The sequence below is a fragment of the Apium graveolens genome, chromosome 2 (genome assembly GCF_009905375.1).
Source record: "Apium graveolens cultivar Ventura chromosome 2, ASM990537v1, whole genome shotgun sequence".
Classification (NCBI taxonomy): domain Eukaryota; kingdom Viridiplantae; phylum Streptophyta; class Magnoliopsida; order Apiales; family Apiaceae; genus Apium; species Apium graveolens.
The window spans coordinates 90,469,413-90,487,154 of NC_133648.1; positions in this window are offsets into that span (position 1 = coordinate 90,469,413).

Below are 17,742 nucleotides of genomic sequence, written 5' to 3' on the forward strand. Positions count from 1 at the left end.
TTCTACTTCACATGATAAGACATTGATCAACGAATCTTTTTCGGATGAGCAGTTGTTCGTAATTCAAGAGGAAGAGCCATGGTTCGTAGACATTGTGAACTATATTGTTAGCAATATAATGCCTCCTAATATGAATGCGGCTCAAAAGAAGAAGTTTCTGCATGAGGTGAAGTGGTACATGTGGGATGGACTATATTTATTTAGACAAGGAGCTGACCAGATCATCAGGAGATGTATCCCATTCGGTGAGACGGAAGGGATAATACGAGACTGTCATTCCACAGTTTATGGTGGACATTATGGTAGTGAAAAGACAGCAGCTCGTATTCTTTAGGCAGGTTTTTTCTGGCCTACATTGTTTAAGGATGCACATCAGTTCGTTTTAAGGTATGATCGTTGCCAAAGAGCCGGGAATCTTACCAGAAAGGATGAAATGCCTTTAAATGTGATGCTTGAAGTTGAGGTCTTTGATGTTTGGGGAATCGATTTCATGGGACCATTTATCTCATCCTGCAATAACCAGTACATCTTGCTGGCAGTCGATTATGTCTTGAAATGGGTAGAAGTCAAAGCTCTACCGACTAATGATACAAAGGTAGTGTTGAGTTTTCTTCATAAGCAGATATTCACAAGGTTTGGAAGGCCACGAGTTATCATAAGTGATGAAGGGTCGCATTTCTGCAATCGTAAGTGCACTTCTATGATGCAACGCTACAATGTGAATCATTGCATTGCTACTGCCTATCATCCATAAACTAATGATCAAGCTAAAGTGTCTAATAGGGAGATCAAGCGCATTTTAGAGAAAGTCGTTTGTCCGTCAAGGAAAGATTGGTCTTTGAAGCTCGATGAAGCTGTTTGGGCTTATAGAGCAACATACAAGACTCCACTTGGGATGTCCCCGTTTCAACTTATCTATGGTAAGGGATGTCATTTACCTGTGGAGCTTGAACATAAGGCTTATTGGGCATTGAAGAAGTTAAACCTTGATCTAGATGCAGCTGGGAAGAAGCAAATGCTTCAGTTAAATGAACTTGATGAAGTTTGACTTCAAGCGTACGAAAATAACAAAATGTACAAGGAAAAGGTAAAAAGGTGGCATGAAAGGAAGCTATCGCCTAAGTCATTCATGTCGGGGAAACATGTTCTTCTATTCAACTCTCGTCTCTGACTTTTTCCTGGAAAGTTAAAATCAAGGTGGTCTGGACCATTTACCATCAAAACTGTGTTTCCACATGGAGCGGTGGAGATTTTTGAGAACGATCCAGGCCAAACATTCAAAGTAAATGGTCAGAGATTGAAGCACTATTATGGGGATATGGCAAACCGTGAAGTGGTTAGTGCCGTTTTATTGACAACTTGATCGCATTACTCTACGTCAAGCTAATGACGTAAAAGAAGCGCTTCTTGGGAGGCAACCCAAGATATGAGACCATAGGAACCCTTAGAATTTTGTACTTTATCCAAAAACCCAATAAAAAATCAAAAAAATGTTGGAAGAAAAATATTTTTCCAGAAGCCTTGCTAGGATCAGGCGGCCGCGTGCTAGCAGGCGACTGCCTGCGCCCCTGAATTTTGAAAAATCATTTTCAGCCTATATAAAAAAAAGCACAAAAAACCAAAAAAAACCACAGCACCCATTACCCCATTAACCCATGATTTCTTCCCCAATATTAGCCACAATCCCCACTCCTAATCAAATTCAACCCCTAATCTTGCTATATATATACATACAACCTCTCCATACACATCCCACATACTTTCAACTGTACAAAAACTCTCCTACACACCAAACACAGTCTCCAACTCTTATTCTGAGTTTTCATGGCCCCAAAGAGATCACGAACTGTGGGTAGCAGCATCACCAATCTGACTACTACTGATTCTTCGAGGAATACTGCTGTGAGGCCCCGATTGTTAGATATGGCTGCTGAAGAAGAGTATGCTAACCTTCTGACTATGCCGATTATGAAGGAGAGGGGGTTTTTGCCATCAGGGAGGGATGGTGAGTTGTTACCGATGATTGCTGAGAAGGGATGGATTACATTCTGCGAGTCACCTGAGGCGATTTTGATGAGTGTTGTTCGTGAGTTCTATGCGAACGCCAAGGCCGACAAGAATGGGTTTTCTGTTGTTCGCCGTGTTATTGATTATCAGCCGCGGTGATTCGCCGTGTTATTGGGCAGCGATAAAGGAAAACACAGGAGGAGAATTAGAATGAAAAGGCCCCTGAGGATTTTGATTCGGACTTGATTATTGCTACTCTCTGTCAGCCGGGCACAATATGGAAGTTTAAAAGGGGAACCAACGATTATCGTTCTTTCCCTGATGTCGTGATGAACAGATATGCTCGTGCTTGGAATGCATTTATATGTGCCAATATTCTTCCTTCTTCGCATTCACATGAGGTTACAATGGAGAGGGCGGGGTTGTTATGAGGGATTCTGAATGAGGAATATTATGTGGACCTTGGTGAGTTCATCTACCAAGGGATTTTGAAGTTTTTGAGGGGGAAGTCGCAGTACTCTATCCCGTATGCCTCTATTGTCACAAAACTTTACAAGACAGTGGAGTCCAGTGGCTTTCTTATGAGCAGCTGCAGATGCCAACCACTCTTATTGATTCATCGATGTTGAGTGTGATGTAGGAGTGGACGGGTGGAGAGCCTGAGTCATATTGTTTGGGATATCACCTCCCAGGAGGAGTTCCAGTAGCTGGTGCTACCATGACTAGGTCTAGTTAGGCTCAGGGAGAGGCAGGTTCTTCGAGAGCCCAGGGAGGAGATGCTTCGGGATTGGCTGATGTCTAGTACATGAGGCTTTCCAGGAGGATGGATGCGATGTATGAGTCGTAGAGTCAGTTTACGCAGGAGCTCACCCAAACACTTGGGACTGCATTTAGAGGCCTTGGAGCTGACATCCAGTGGCCCATTTTTGGTGAGGATTCTGCTTATCCACCTCCTGACATCCCACCCTCTGAGGGTGATGATGATGATTCGTCTAAGTAGGTATCCTGTGTTCCTTTCTATTACCTTCACTGGGGACAGTGAAGATTTTAAGTTTGGGGTTGATAGTTAAGGAGCATATTTGTGTGTGTCATGTAGTTGCATTTTTATGTTAGTTTAGTTCATATAGTTGCATATTTTTGCCATATAGTTTTTTTATATAGAGTTTTTTATTTTATTTTATAGCTTTAATTATCATGTCATATAGCTCATGCATATATCATGATTCCTTTGTGTTTCTTTATCGATTAATATGTGATATTGATGCGTGTATAGTGATAGCGTTAGAGTGATGTTGAATCTTGTTAGGTTGACATGCATGCTAGAAACACTTGTAATTTCAGTAAGTCTTAGAGTATGCTTAAGGGCTAGATTGTTGTCATGGTTTGATGGTTTTTGAGGTTAATCTATTGCTTATGCTTAGAATGCATGATAGGCTCTTAATGATAAAAGACATGAAAAGATAAAAATTGGAAAAAAATTGGAATTCATTGCTAGTTGTGGCTAGGCGTCAAATGGCTAGTAGCCGGCTCGTATTGTATACGAGTAGTCTAGGGTTGAGCAAGATGGAGCGAAACACACTTGCTCAGAAATTGAAAAAATAGAAAAAAAAAAGAAAAAAATATGGTTTAATGCACAATTGATCACGAGTTCGCTCTTTGGTATTCGAGTTATTAAGTTCTTAGGAGACTTTGTGCCTAGTGACCTAAGGCTTTTATAGTCTGGCATCCGCTAACCTAATGCTCACTAAATGGGTACCGTTGCATAAGTCTTTTGTGGACCTCACTCATTGCACAATCAAATAATCATTTGTTTTATGTGTTGAATAAAAGTATGATTCCGTAATAAACTCCAATAATCTTGAAGTGTTATAATCCATTTTGTGTCTAGAATATATTCTTCGTATAAGCTTGTGATTGCCTTGAGGATAATTAAGTTATGGTGATTGATCTAGTTTTGAAGCATATCTGTTAAGCATTCACACACACCACATTTCTAGTTGTATGTTAGCTTTCTAGATTTAATTGATCTTTAGTCGCCTAATTGCATTTGTTGATATGTCATGTGTTGGTTGGTTTAGTCATCGCAATGGGGATCGCTGCATTCATATAGTTTGCATTCATGCATGTTTTATTCTGAGTTTGAGTCTGTGACGCTTGAGGACAAGAATCGATTTAAGTTTGGGGGTGTGATAAGTGGCATTTTATACCACTTAGAGCGTCTCATAACGGCTTGAATTTATGTCTTGAACTCGAGTATTTTGTGTATTTGACGCGCTTTCGAGTGTTTTTTGCATTTCAGGGTATAAATTGCTTAGATAAGTGGATTTCATCAAAATAAGCTTAAGGAAGTGCTTGGGATCAGTCTAGGGATGATGAGCAAAGAAATCAGCAAAAATAAAAGCAAAACAAGGATTTTTCTAGAAAGGTTGCAGGCGCCCGCCTGATGGGAGCAGGCGACCGCCTGCTAGCAGGCGCCCGCGTGGAGGATGCAGGCGGCCGCCTGTGTGCGGAAAATTAGAATTTGGATTTTATAATTCGAGTACGATTGGGCTTCTGTTGACGCTGGTTCTTTTGGGTTATTATACAAACTTATGGGAAGAAGTTTTCTTTATCGAGAGCGAAGGCAAGAAGACCGATAAGACAGTTTTAGCACGCAACAACGAAGAAGAGGAAGCATACGTTTATCTTGTGATTCTTTTAATTCGTTGTAACAGTGGATGCTAGTTTTCTTTATGCTTTGAACCTTAATACTCTTGTGATGTACTTCATTATTTATTAAGTATTTTTATTAGTTTATATCGTTGTGTTATTACATGCTTTCATATGAACCCATGGTGACGATGAGTTCTATTATGGGCTAATCGTGATCATGGGATCCTGGAGGATTTATTATGGATTTCTTTAGTTAATTGTTTAATACCTTGGTATGTGGTGATTGTATGATATCTAGCATAGGTTGTGCATATTCATCTTATGTGCGTCGCAAATATGTAAGATAGCCTGTTAATCTCTTGTGAAGCGACAGTTAATCTTGAGATTTAGAACTTGCCATACTAGCATAGGTTTGTGTATTGTATGAATGATTAGGGGATAACTCTAACCATTTTACTTGCCCTGTGTAATCATAATGAATAACTTGCGCTTAAATCATTATGTTGTCAAATTATGTAGACATATAGGGTCTCAACATAATTGATGCATATTCAACTTCTATCTTAATTGTGGATGCTTGGTAGAATGATATTCGTATAACGAAAGTTGGCGTTTATCAGTTTCGTATTGTTCGATTAACATCATCACCATTACATGCTAAGGGTAATAACAATGGCTATTGAATGAAGTAGTAATGAAGTTATGATCTCATGTGTATTTAATATTGTTAATTCAATTGTTTAATTCCCATAGTTATTATTGGTTAATCAACCTTAATTGTTATTATCTTGACATTAAAGAATAATCATACATTGGTGAGTAAGTGTTAATTAAATATAATTAATCAGAGCCTCTATGGGAACGAACTAGAAATCATCCTATATTACTTGCGAACGCGTATACTTGCGTGAATTATTTAGCGCATGCTTTGTGCCTAACACATGCAGTACAAAGGGCTGATCCCTTTTATATCTGCTATAGTCCACCCGATAGCCGATTTGAATTCTCTCAGAATCCTTAAGAGCTTGTCCTCGTCACTACCTGAAAGGTCAGATACAATAATAACATGCAAAGTAGATGCTTCACCTAAAAAAGCATACCTCAAATATTCAGGCAATAGTTTAAGCTCCAAAGTAGGTGCTTCCTCAATATATGGTTTGAGCTTTCCCTCAGCATTATTGAGATCAGTATTACCAAGAGATTCAAATGGCATGTCTAACTTCCGTTTCCAAGGAAAAGCATTCAAATATTGTAACTGCTCATTGCCTTCATCATCTTCACTGTCGAAATCCCCCAGTAAGGCTTTTTCTAAGGCGTCAGATCTTAGCACATGATCAAGTTCTGAAATAACTGCAGAATCGACCAAATCCACCTTGAAGCACTCCTCATCTCCCGTAGGGAATTTCATCGCATTGAATACCTTGAATGTCACATCTTGATCTTGCACCCTTGTGACGACTGAGAATTTTTTGAAGTAATTAAGTGAATAAAGTGTGATTTATGTGAAGTGATTATAATTATGTGATTAAGTGTTGGTTAATTATCTTTACTGTATATTAGAATCTAGGAGCGTAAATAAAAGCGTTCCAATTTAAAGAGTCAGCTAAGAAGTTAAGTTGTGTTGTCGGGCCGTCAAGTAGAACGGAACCCGTCCTAAAAAGGGATTAAGGTATTTAAAACGTGAATTATGTGTTATTATGTGAAATGAATTGCTTGAGTAAAGTAATACATTCTAATGACGTGTCGGTCGATAACGATATTGTGAAGCGTAATTGAAACGCTGAGCGTCGGGCCGTCAGGCTGAATGTGACCCGGTACGCGTAGAAAGGAATAAAATTTAAGAAGGACAAATTTTATGATCAGACATGAGTTGTGATGTGCTTGTATGTGTGCTTGCTTGTCTGTATGCATGATTACGTGATCTGTTGACATTTTTATGGATTTAAGGGAATTAATTGATTTAAATAAGGTTTATTTAACCTTCGCGCATTTTTATAAAATTATCTGAGTAAGATAAAGGCATGGGATTTGTTCTGTTATCTTCATAATAGTCCTAGAGACTTTTTAAAAATAATGGACAGATTTATTTGGTGGTTGTTGCATTATAAATTGATTTTTATGTGATAAAATGCTATTATTAGCACGAACTTGTGAAAATCATATAAATTAACCGTTCGCTCAAAAGTTTATTATGAGTAATGGTTGGAAAGCTAATTTCGAGATCTACGTCTTAAAGTTGTCGTTTGCAATAATTTTCGACTTTCTGAGAGAGATATATTTTATATTTGATTTTTATCTTATTTGAGTAAAAAGAAAGTATTAATCAAACAAAAAAGGGATTTAGTAGATTACTAAAATACCCTTGGCCCTAATATAAATATAAGCTATTCCCCCCCTTTTTTCTTCCTTTTCCCGTGAACATCCTCCCCCTCTCCTTCACTTTCTTTCTTCCTCTCTCTCGAACTCTCTCTCTCTCTCTCTCTCTCTCTCGGCTCTCTCCATCTCTCTTCTCTCTCTCTTGCATGCAACACCAAATATTAACCCAAATTCAAAGATATTACCATCTATAGCTTCCATTTTCGGTATACTACTCAAACATCACTTGCATGTAAGTGTTTGTATAAGTGTTTATGGTCCATCTCCATGGTTGTGTTCAAGGAAATACAATTTCTTGATATATGATCATAAGAGTAGATTCAAGAAGACTTTGTGGTTTAAAACTCAAGAGGAGACCCGTTAGGGGCACTCTTAAGTTCGACCACCACCGGCCATGATCCAAGGAGAGCCGGTGGAATTTTAATGATGTGTTGATGTGATTTTGAGCCTTGCATATTTTGGTTTCTTGAATGTTCAAAAAGGGTTTTGTATTTCTTTGAAATTTAAGTATGTGATTGATAAATGGATTGCTTTGATTGTTTTAAAAGAATATGGATGTGTGTAAATGATTTGATGCTTAGAAAATCAAATTTGAGGGTTGCATGTTGGGGCTTTAGTTCGGCATAGTACTAATAAAAAGGGGAATTAGATTTGGTGGCTTGATCTTAGTGTAAATTAAGCTTAATTAGTGAAAAATGTGATTACATGTTAGTTTAAAGGAAGAAGTAGTAATGCATGTCATTGTTTTGTCCTTGAAGTTGTGAATCATGGTTTTAGCCGAATGGAAAATGGGCCTAGAAGAGATTTACTTGAAGATTAAGTGAATGCATGCTTGTTGATTGGATAATTTGATTAAAGCTTGAGTCATTAGGTGATATTTTGTTTTGTGATTCGAAAATTGTGATGGAAATGAGTTAAATGACTAAGTTAAGGTTTAAAACAAGTTGAAAATGTGATATAAAATTTTGCATGTCAAGATTGATCTTTGCATGTGTGTTTTCTTGAAAACCCCGAATGGGTCTTATGGTTAAAAATAGAATTAAGTGGATTTTTGTGAGATTATATGTTAATTGTCTTAGTTACTAATAAGAACTTGGTTGCATGTCATTGATTGGATGATGCTTGTGTTTGAATTTGATAATTAAAAGAGGGTGTTGAATTTCGATTCTTAAAATGAATATGATTCGGTTTTTGGACTAAAAGAATGAAGCGTAATTGTGTAAAAGACCCTTGTAATTAGCATATCAAAAAGGTTTATTGTGTTTGATCATATGAGATTGAAATTGAGTATATGTGGTTGTGTTATATATTTATAGCCGAATGGAATATAAGTAGAAAAGCAATTGATTTAGTTCCAATACCTTGCTAAGTAAATGCATGTGAAATTCTAGGAGTTATGTGATTTATTTGTGGTTGTTGTGGTTCGAATTAAGGAATAAAAAAAAGGAAATTAAGTGGTTTGTTATCAAAGAACTACAAGTGATAGATATGTGGTCGTAAAGATTTAGTTGTGAATAATTCATGTACTCGTACGAGTTATAATAATGAGATTTGAAGAATAGCTATGGTTAAGCGAGTACAAATTGATTAATGAGTATATAAAGATATAAAGGCTACGAGAAAGGAATGTGTTATGTGCTATGTGCTTATGTGTATAAGCTATACTCGTATATTTGAGTCAAGAGTATAATCGAGCTTTCGTATTGAGTGATCGTTCCGGGAACGAGAGTTGGGAAACTGATTAAGGTTTTGGTTTTATTGTAGATTCAGAGCGTTTGGGCATTCAGGCTAGGAGAGGGAAGGGTATACTAGGTGGCAGTAGTTCAACCTTCAGGAAAGTGAATTCAGGCAAGTAACTCTCATTACTTGTGAAAATGGTTATAGAGAGGTTATTGTTCATACCATGTAGAGTATTGAACTGTTTAAATAATGAACCCCTGTTAATGATTTAAGATACCCTGTCTTTGATCTTGTTGAACTTATTGATTCAACCCTTTGGTAACCTGTCTTTCCTGTTCAAGTTATTTGTTATACCATGAACTGTTATAAAACCATAATTACCTTTACGAACCCCTTGTAACGATACCATATTCCTTGATCACCATATTTCCTATTGATCCTTGAAACAGACATTGATCCTTCTAATTTAAGTACCTTGTTATCCTTGTTTCAAAATCCCTAGAATTGCTCCTTGCTTGTCCTTGATTCATTTCCTTAACTTTGATTTCTTGAAATTTGATTTAAGAATGAGTTTCGACTCGAAAGAGTCCGAATGATTTCATATTCTTGGTATTAATAAAATGAATTTAGAAAACTTACTTTTTCCAACTCAAGGTTTTCCAAATGAATTCTTGATGGATTGGATGGGACGTAAGAGGCTAGTGGGACTAGTCCAGTCATTGTAAGAGGCTAGAGGGGCTAGTCCAGTTTAAGGCTGAAATTATGCTGTATAGTACCTTTATGACCAGATGGAGGTCGGTACAGGATAATCACCCGTATTAGAATGAAATAAAAGATAAAGTGGTCCAATCAAGGAACTATATTGATTTTAAAAAGGAATTGAAACTTCCTACTCAGTAATTGATTCTTTGAAAATGGAAAATGGTTTATATTGTTGTGAAAAGAGTTGATTGTGATACTGTGAAGCTTAAAGCTCATGAACCCTGATTTAATCTGTTGATCATATAATTGACTCCATATAATGAAAAGATTGTCGCTTTCCTTTTTCTGAAAGATCTGTTTTGATCTTTTAATGATTTGTGATGAATGTCGGCTTTCACCCTGCTTTGAGCCTTGTTCTGTGAAAGCCCTAAATTTTTCCTTCATAACCCTTCCTTAATCCGAAAGCTGAAAACCTGCCACCTAGATCAGATAAAGTCGAATGCCCTGAGTTTGGTAAAGTACATTGTGGATTTTTATATCGTAGAACTGCTTAATAGTTACTTGTTGAGTTTTATACTCATATGTTTTATTTTAATCTAACCATGGCAGTTAAGCAAGAAGATGGCCAGGTTTAGGCGCACTGCTCGTAAGAGCGTACCTGATGGTCCCTACCGTGTTGAGGGCTTCCGGTTGCCAGAGCAGGTAGTGGTGTTTTTGAGTGAGAAAGCGCTTAGCCAGAAGGTTGTAAAGATATAATGGGTTATCTTTCGGTTCCAAGCCGGAATCAATTATATTTATTTAATATTATTTTGGGGTTGTAAGTTATATTTTATGGTTGGTAGTTGTAATCTTGTCTCATACTTTATCCTGTTTGATCTTGTTAGTAGTTAATCGGGGTTTATGCTTATTTAATTATTAGATTAAAGGTGTGTGGGTCCTCATTTCCTAACCCTGAGATTGAGGGCGTCACAAGTCGGTATCAGAGCTACAGGATCTAATCCCTGAGACAAGTTAGGATTAAAAAAGGGTATTTTGGGTATATTTATACCGCGAGCGAGTTCGACTCATGTAGAGTTGAGTTAGACTATTAGGTATAGTCTAAGGAAAATGTGTATTAGTTAAAGTGGAAATTAGAGTTAGGTGTGAGTTAGCTGGAAGCTTTACTTAACCCTAACATTGTTTCTTGGCTGCTATTTTATGTTTTCTCTCAGAATCCCAGTAGTGGTAGTGACTCAGATTCAGAGATTAGTTTGACCGATACCCTAGTGGACCCCATTCCACCATCTCTAGAGGAGCCTGTGTATGTTAGTTCAGACCCAGAGGAGGATCCTTCTGAGAGTAGTGAGATCCCTATGCAGATTTCACCCTTGAGGCCAGATTCAGAGACCCCTGCCCCTGAGCCAGAGTCTGAGATGCCTAAGACTGTACCTGTCAGTATTGGTGGCAAGTTAGCCCAGGACCGAGACTTTGTTTACTCCCGTATTCCTGAGTTGGGAGCTTTGGTGGATAGGCTAGCCCGAGAGTCTAGGCAGAGCGCTTCAGTTATGGATGATGAGTGGCGAGTTCAGGTTAAGATGGTGGAGCAGGTTGCCTAAAGGAGATTGGATGAAGGACCATCCACTAGTGATGCTGATGCTGAGGCACGGAGGCTGCATAAGATCATTCGCTGGATGCTGGTTGTGTTGAGAGAGATTCTGGATGATTAGCTGTTAGACGGGACTGTTGGTTGAGCTCGTAGTTGTTGTTTTTCAGCGCCGGTAGGCTTTGGGATACTTGGTCAGATGCCAGGATCCCTTTTCATTTGTTATGTTGTATTTCAGAACTTGTGGTAGTAGTAGTTGTTAGAAGTTAGGGATACATAGGGGATATTTTCCAGTTTTTCCTCTGTTTAACCCTGCTATATTATTGTACCTTATTTCAGAACTTGTGGTAACCAGATTTTTCTTTATGTACCCATTGTTTAAATAAATCCATTATCTTGTTTTCCATTATGCACCCTAAAGATCTGCATAAATTGTTCTAAATACCATGTTTCCGTACAACCATGTTTAAAATTCGTAATACCCTATTCTGTGCCATGATAAAGCAACACTGATATGAGAATTATGTAGTAATAGGATTGCATGTGCAAAATTGGGTAAAGCTTAAAACCCGCAAAAAGATTTCATAATAAAATGTTGTTGTATATATGCCATGCTATCGTATTGCTAAATAATTGCTCAATCATGTTTGTAAGAAATGGCCAACTCACCAGAATACCAAGAAGAAGAAATACCAACCCAAGACCCAGAAGTAAACCCAGAAACCATCATGATGAGCAGACTTGCTCAGCTTTTGCAACAACCTGTGGCCCCTAAAGTTGGAAACTTCTAACACTTTCAATCTGTTCATCCCCCAGAATTCTTAGGCTTGCCAGACCCAATTAAAGCACAGTCATGGTTAAGAGAAATGGAAAAAGGCTTTGTGTAACACCCCCAGATCCGGGGTCGGGGATCCGGGTCATCACGAGTTCCACTTCCCTTAACAACACCCAATCTTATTAAACAATCAACTACTCTTTACTGTGACCCCACAATATACACACACACACCATAAGTTATAGTCTCAGAGATGAATATCCAAAAATAATCACAAGTCGTTTTATTCCACAATTAAGTCAATACACCTTGAAAAGGTTTCTGAATAAATTTACATTTCTTTGCCATTATTACAATTCATAATATACATAAGTCTGGTACATTACTAGTTGAAAACTTAGCCTATTGGTAATTTCTACCTCAGCTACAGCGGCCTGAACGCTTCCGGAAAGCTGCGGAACGTTTCCTATCCGCTTGCGAATTGGGAGCTTAGTCCTGTTCATCTTATCTATCTGATGTTGTGTGATGAAAGAAGAAAGCAAGGGTGAGCAGCAAGCCCACCAAAATAATATGTATAATGATTAACAATATATGAGCCTACTCATAATACTCATGAAAGTCTTGGTCAAAAGAAATGAACCAAGTTTGATATCTTAATGCGATGAAGTCGCAAAATATTCAGTATATATACATATATACTTTTCAAAATATTGGAAGTCCTCTTCCATGCATAATATACACAAAGTCCCAGTGTATAACTGTATAAAAAATATCGTTGCAAGGTGATCTCATATATCTAACCTTGTCTCAATGTTTTTTTTTTCTGAAAATCTTTGCCATGCATAAGATAATCATTTACTAGATATAAGTTTAAAAGATGAAGTTACAAGATACTCCAATATACTTATATCCTTTCCAAATACTACTTGAACTACCACCGTTCAAGTTATAATTAGTTCAAAAGTTCATCACATAGATGAGACTACAAGATAATACTGGAATAGATTCAACCTTTAAAATATCATCAAAATAAAATGAAGTTATGAGATACTTCATTTGATGCAAACATCATTTTGAAAACTTGACCCTGCCAACACTCAACAATCGCCCAACCGTAGCCTTTCTATCGAAGTGCTCTGGGTAGTGTTGCAGAAATATCCAATTGGATGATGAACTCATTACGGGAGTTTGCCGCGCCAGGAAGACCACTTACGATGATCAGTCGTAGTAGTGCAACCCCACCATTTTCTACATGTAGAGGAGAACCTGTCGGATTTACTTGTCAATCGAACACTGAACTCCTAAGGAATGGACCGCCTTAGCGGAACTTCCAGGCCATTTGGGCCAATATAATAAGGCTGGGCCGGCGCTACTCGGCCACTTACGCCACTCCTAGTTCAGATGAAATCCATGACTCTGAAACGTAAAGCTCGTCCCCACTTTCCCCAAGTAGAAACTTGTTGATACGGCTCCACCAAGAAGTCGTATCTATTTGGAAAGGAGAACTCACCGATATTTCCCAGGCGATGCCTGTTAATGGATTAACTTGTTCCAAGAATTTTACTTCCCGAGTGTTGGGTAAGTAATCAATTCATTAATCAAAACAGCAACCTTGTTGCGAATATAAAACACACCACAGAGCCGGATCCCTCAGGTTTTGAGCGAGTATTTAAATCCCCTTCGAAAGGAGGATCTTAAATATAAAAATGAGTTTTGGGATCCGCTCTAACTTTTAAAAATCATTTTGAAGACTCGCAAAACATTTTCAAGAATGTTTGGAGTAATGCTGATTTAACAAAATAAATCAGTCCCAATATATTAGAAAATATCTGAATATTATTATTTAAATAATATTTCCATAAAGAATAATCTTTATAAAAATAATTGAAGTAGAAGTTTTGAAACTTATACTTGAAATGAATATTAAATATCCAAAGATATACCTATACGAAAGTACTATCTTTATTTGAATAATCAAAAGTGAGTTTGATTATCGACACCTTATTCTTTAATAAAATAAAGAATATATCTCAGAAAATAATCGGAGTCATAGATCCTCAAATGAATATTCAAATAATATTCAATAAATAAAATAAGCTGAGTCATAAGTCCTCGAATGAATATTCAAGATAATATTCATTAATAAAATAAAGTTAAAGTTATCGAATAAACCTTATTCGATTAATAGTTTTGAAAACTATGACCATATATATATATAAGTATATATATATATTTATATCCATATGTACAAAATCTACTTGGAATCCTCGACTCCCGGTTTTAGAAAATATTTCCACCTTTGGGTCCCTATACTAAGGGTATATGCAAATTACCGCTATCCTCTAGCATAGGTATTATCAACTGAATCAATTGAATCAACAGATATATATCAAGATTACGAAACAGACATGCATATATACCATATCAGCATGCTCCAATATATCGCAAAATTTGCTAATAACAATCATGCACTTATCACAAGATAATGCATATACATATATTTACATCACAACAACAGTATAACGGGTAGAAAACTTGCCTGAGCGACTGGGGGTTACGAATGGCTCGGGACGAGTCTGGTAACCTATAAACAACAAGTAAGTTGGAATTAAACCAAAGTCACTTGTACATCTATACTCTAACCAACTCAGACTCTAACGCTCGTTTTGTGCTTACTGATTCTCTTAAGTCACTCGAGTACCCTCGGCTCCACCATTTTTAATAATTTAACCTTTACGAGTTTTAAGGCGATTCCTTCGCGAGTGTCTTACCAACTGCCTAACACACTTACCTTAAATGTTTCATGCATTAATTAACCTTTTTGGTCTTTAACCTATGTTTCAAAGTAAGGCGAGGGAAAAAGTTTCGTTCGCGAAACGCCGTTACTTGAAACGGTCGTTTCTCCTAAACCGTGCATCGGAATCGAACGAACTACATATCAAAACGAAGCTCGTAACATGAGCTATCTAATCATGGCAGTGGTCATAATCTAGCAGGGGGTTCTCGGGTCCTAATGCTATGCACAAAAACAGTCCAAAGAAAATCGGACGTTACGACGGCTATGTTTACGCGATTTCCCAATTTTAAGCCATTCAAAACCAACCACAAACCAACCTCAAATCCAACATACAACCAACATCCATCCTTATCACATCATAACAACCCCAACCAATTCAATTTAATCATTCATACTTATGCCTAAGCTTAACTTTAATCATACTTAAGTTCTTTTAATCAAAACCACAACATTTACCATTCCATTTCACTACCATTCCAAATCCCAAACTCTAAATCACCACAACAAGCTACAATATCATCCTACTAATTAAAATCATCTTATAATACATAGGGATCTAGGGTTTGGAGATGGTATACCTTCCTTGAAGTGGTGGGAGGAGCTAGGAAGCCTTAAGAAGCTTTGAGAAGTCTTAGGAAAGCTTGGATCTTCAAGAAAAACAAGAAAACTTCAAGTTAAAAAAACTTGAAAACACTATTCATAGTCTTCTTCTTTGATTAAATGAAGAAGATTGAGAAGGAATTAATGGCTTAAACTCATGATATAGTCCTAACTAAGCATGAAGATGGTTAGGGAATTATCTTACCAATTTAGGAAGCTTGGATCTTTGATTTTGAATTTTTCTTGCCTTTTGAATAGTGAAAAGCCGTGAGCAATGAAGAACTAATGCCTTGGTTCTTTTTGATTTTTGATGAAGAATGAATTTACTTGGCTTGGTTGCTTGGTTTTTGTATTTGCTTTAGTCAATTACCTTCTTGCCCTTGAATTTGTGTGGTTCTCATTCAACCACACCTCCTTCCTTCCCTTGTCATGCTTGTGTCACCCTCATGATGTCATCCTCCCTTCCTTGTCCTCTTTCTATTGGTTGGATGACATCATTCCCACTAATCCCTTTGATTAACTTCCTAATCGTTTGCCTAATGACCGCTGATCTGTTATACGGTTCGCTTAACTTTCATTCTCGTTTATCGTTTGAAGGATCATACCCGGGATCTTATTACTTAGGTTCCCTTAACCTTTCTCAATACATTATATTCCTTTTTATGATCCTCTATTATAATCCTTTAATTTAAATCCTTTTTATCCTGTTACCTTATACTCAATTCTCTCCGTATCTTGTGGATTTCCGGGAAAAACCAAAGTGTTCGGAATTGGATTCTGACGATCTTTACATACACTTATATACCATATAGAGTACTAATAAAATCTCAGAATATCCATAACAGAACCCCTACATAGTGTGGCATAAAAAGTTTTCTCGTTCAGCAAAAACACTATTCATAAGGGTTTCAAAATTTCTCAAAAATTGGGGTTATTACACTTTGAGTTAGCAGAAGTTAAGGACGGCAAGAAAGCTCAGTATGCGAGTTATTACCTTAAAAATGAAGCAAGTTTCTGGTGGGAGTTTTCGAAAGCGTTGTTGGAAGGAAAAGACTTAACGTGGGAGAAGTTCACTGAGATATTTCTGGAGAAGTATTTGCCAAGTTATATGCAAGATCAGTTGGAGATGAAATTTCCGGACCTTAGACAAGAAGATATGTCGGTAGCGGAGTAGCTGTCTAGATTTGTACCAGAGTATGTAAATACGGAGATAAAGAAGGCTAAGAGGTTTCAACAGGGACTTAAGCCATGGATTAGGAGTCAAGTAGCGTTGTTGGAGATCAAAAATTATGCTGCCTTGGTACAGAAGGCAAGGATAGTAGACGGAGAGCGTGAATTTGCGAGGAGAGAAAATGAAGGAAGAAAAAGGAAATTTGAAAGCTCGGAGCAAGAGCAAGGAAGTTCAAAGTTTAGAGGAAGGTTTGGAAGGAATGGTGGAGGTCAGTAGAAGTAAAAGTATTGATGGATTCTGGAGCAACTAGATCTTTTGTCTCTGAAAGTATTCTTGATAAGTTAAATTATGTTGCATACCCTCTGGAACCTAATTTGATTATAGAGTTAGCAAATCAAGAGAAAGTTATTGTTAATAAGATTTGTTCCAATTGCGATGTGGTGATAGAAGGTTGGCACTTTTATGCTGACTTAATTCCCTTTACGTTAGGAGAATTTGAAGTTATACTAGGAATGGATTGGTTTTCAAACCATGAGGTGCAAATAGAATGTAAAAGTAAGAAGGTGAAGTTAAGAACCAAGGATGGTGAGGAAGTGATATTCAATGGAAAGAGGCAAGAGAAGAAATTCCTAACGGCTGTCGAGACAAGGAGATTAATATGTCAAGGATGTGAAGTTTATTTGGCTCATGTTATGGATTTTGAGAAAGAATCCGTAAGGATCGAAGATATTCCAATAGTAAGAGATTTTTCGGATATATTTCCTGATGAATTGCATGGACTACCTCCAGATAGAGAGACCGAATTTATGATTGATTTGGCTCCTGGAACGGAACCAGTATCGAAAGCTCCCTATCGTATGGCGCTATTCGAGATGAAGGAATTGGCAGCTCAGTTGCAAGAATTGTTGGATAAAGGAGTAATTCGGCCGAGTGTATCCCCGTGGGGCGCACCGGTGTTGTTTGTAAAGAAAAAGGATGGAATTTGAGGTTGTGCACTGATTATCGCGAATTGAATAAGTTGACGATTAAGAATAAGTACCCTCTACCGCGAATCGATGATTTGTTTGATCAGCTAAAAGGAGCTTCGTATTTCTCCAAGATTGATTTAAGATCTGGGTATCATCAATTAAAGATTAAAGCAGAAGACATACCCAAGACAGTGTTTCGAACGAGATATGGGCACTATGAGTTTTTGGTAATGGCATTTGGTTTGACGAATGCGCCAGCCGCATTTATGGATCTTATGAACAGAGTCTTCAGGCAATATTTGGATAAGTTCGTTAGTGTGTTTATTGACGATATACTAATGTACTCCAAGACGGAAAAAGATCATAAAGAGCATTTGAGGATTTCTTTGGAAATTCTGAGAAAAGAGAGGCTATACGCTAAGTTTTCGAAGT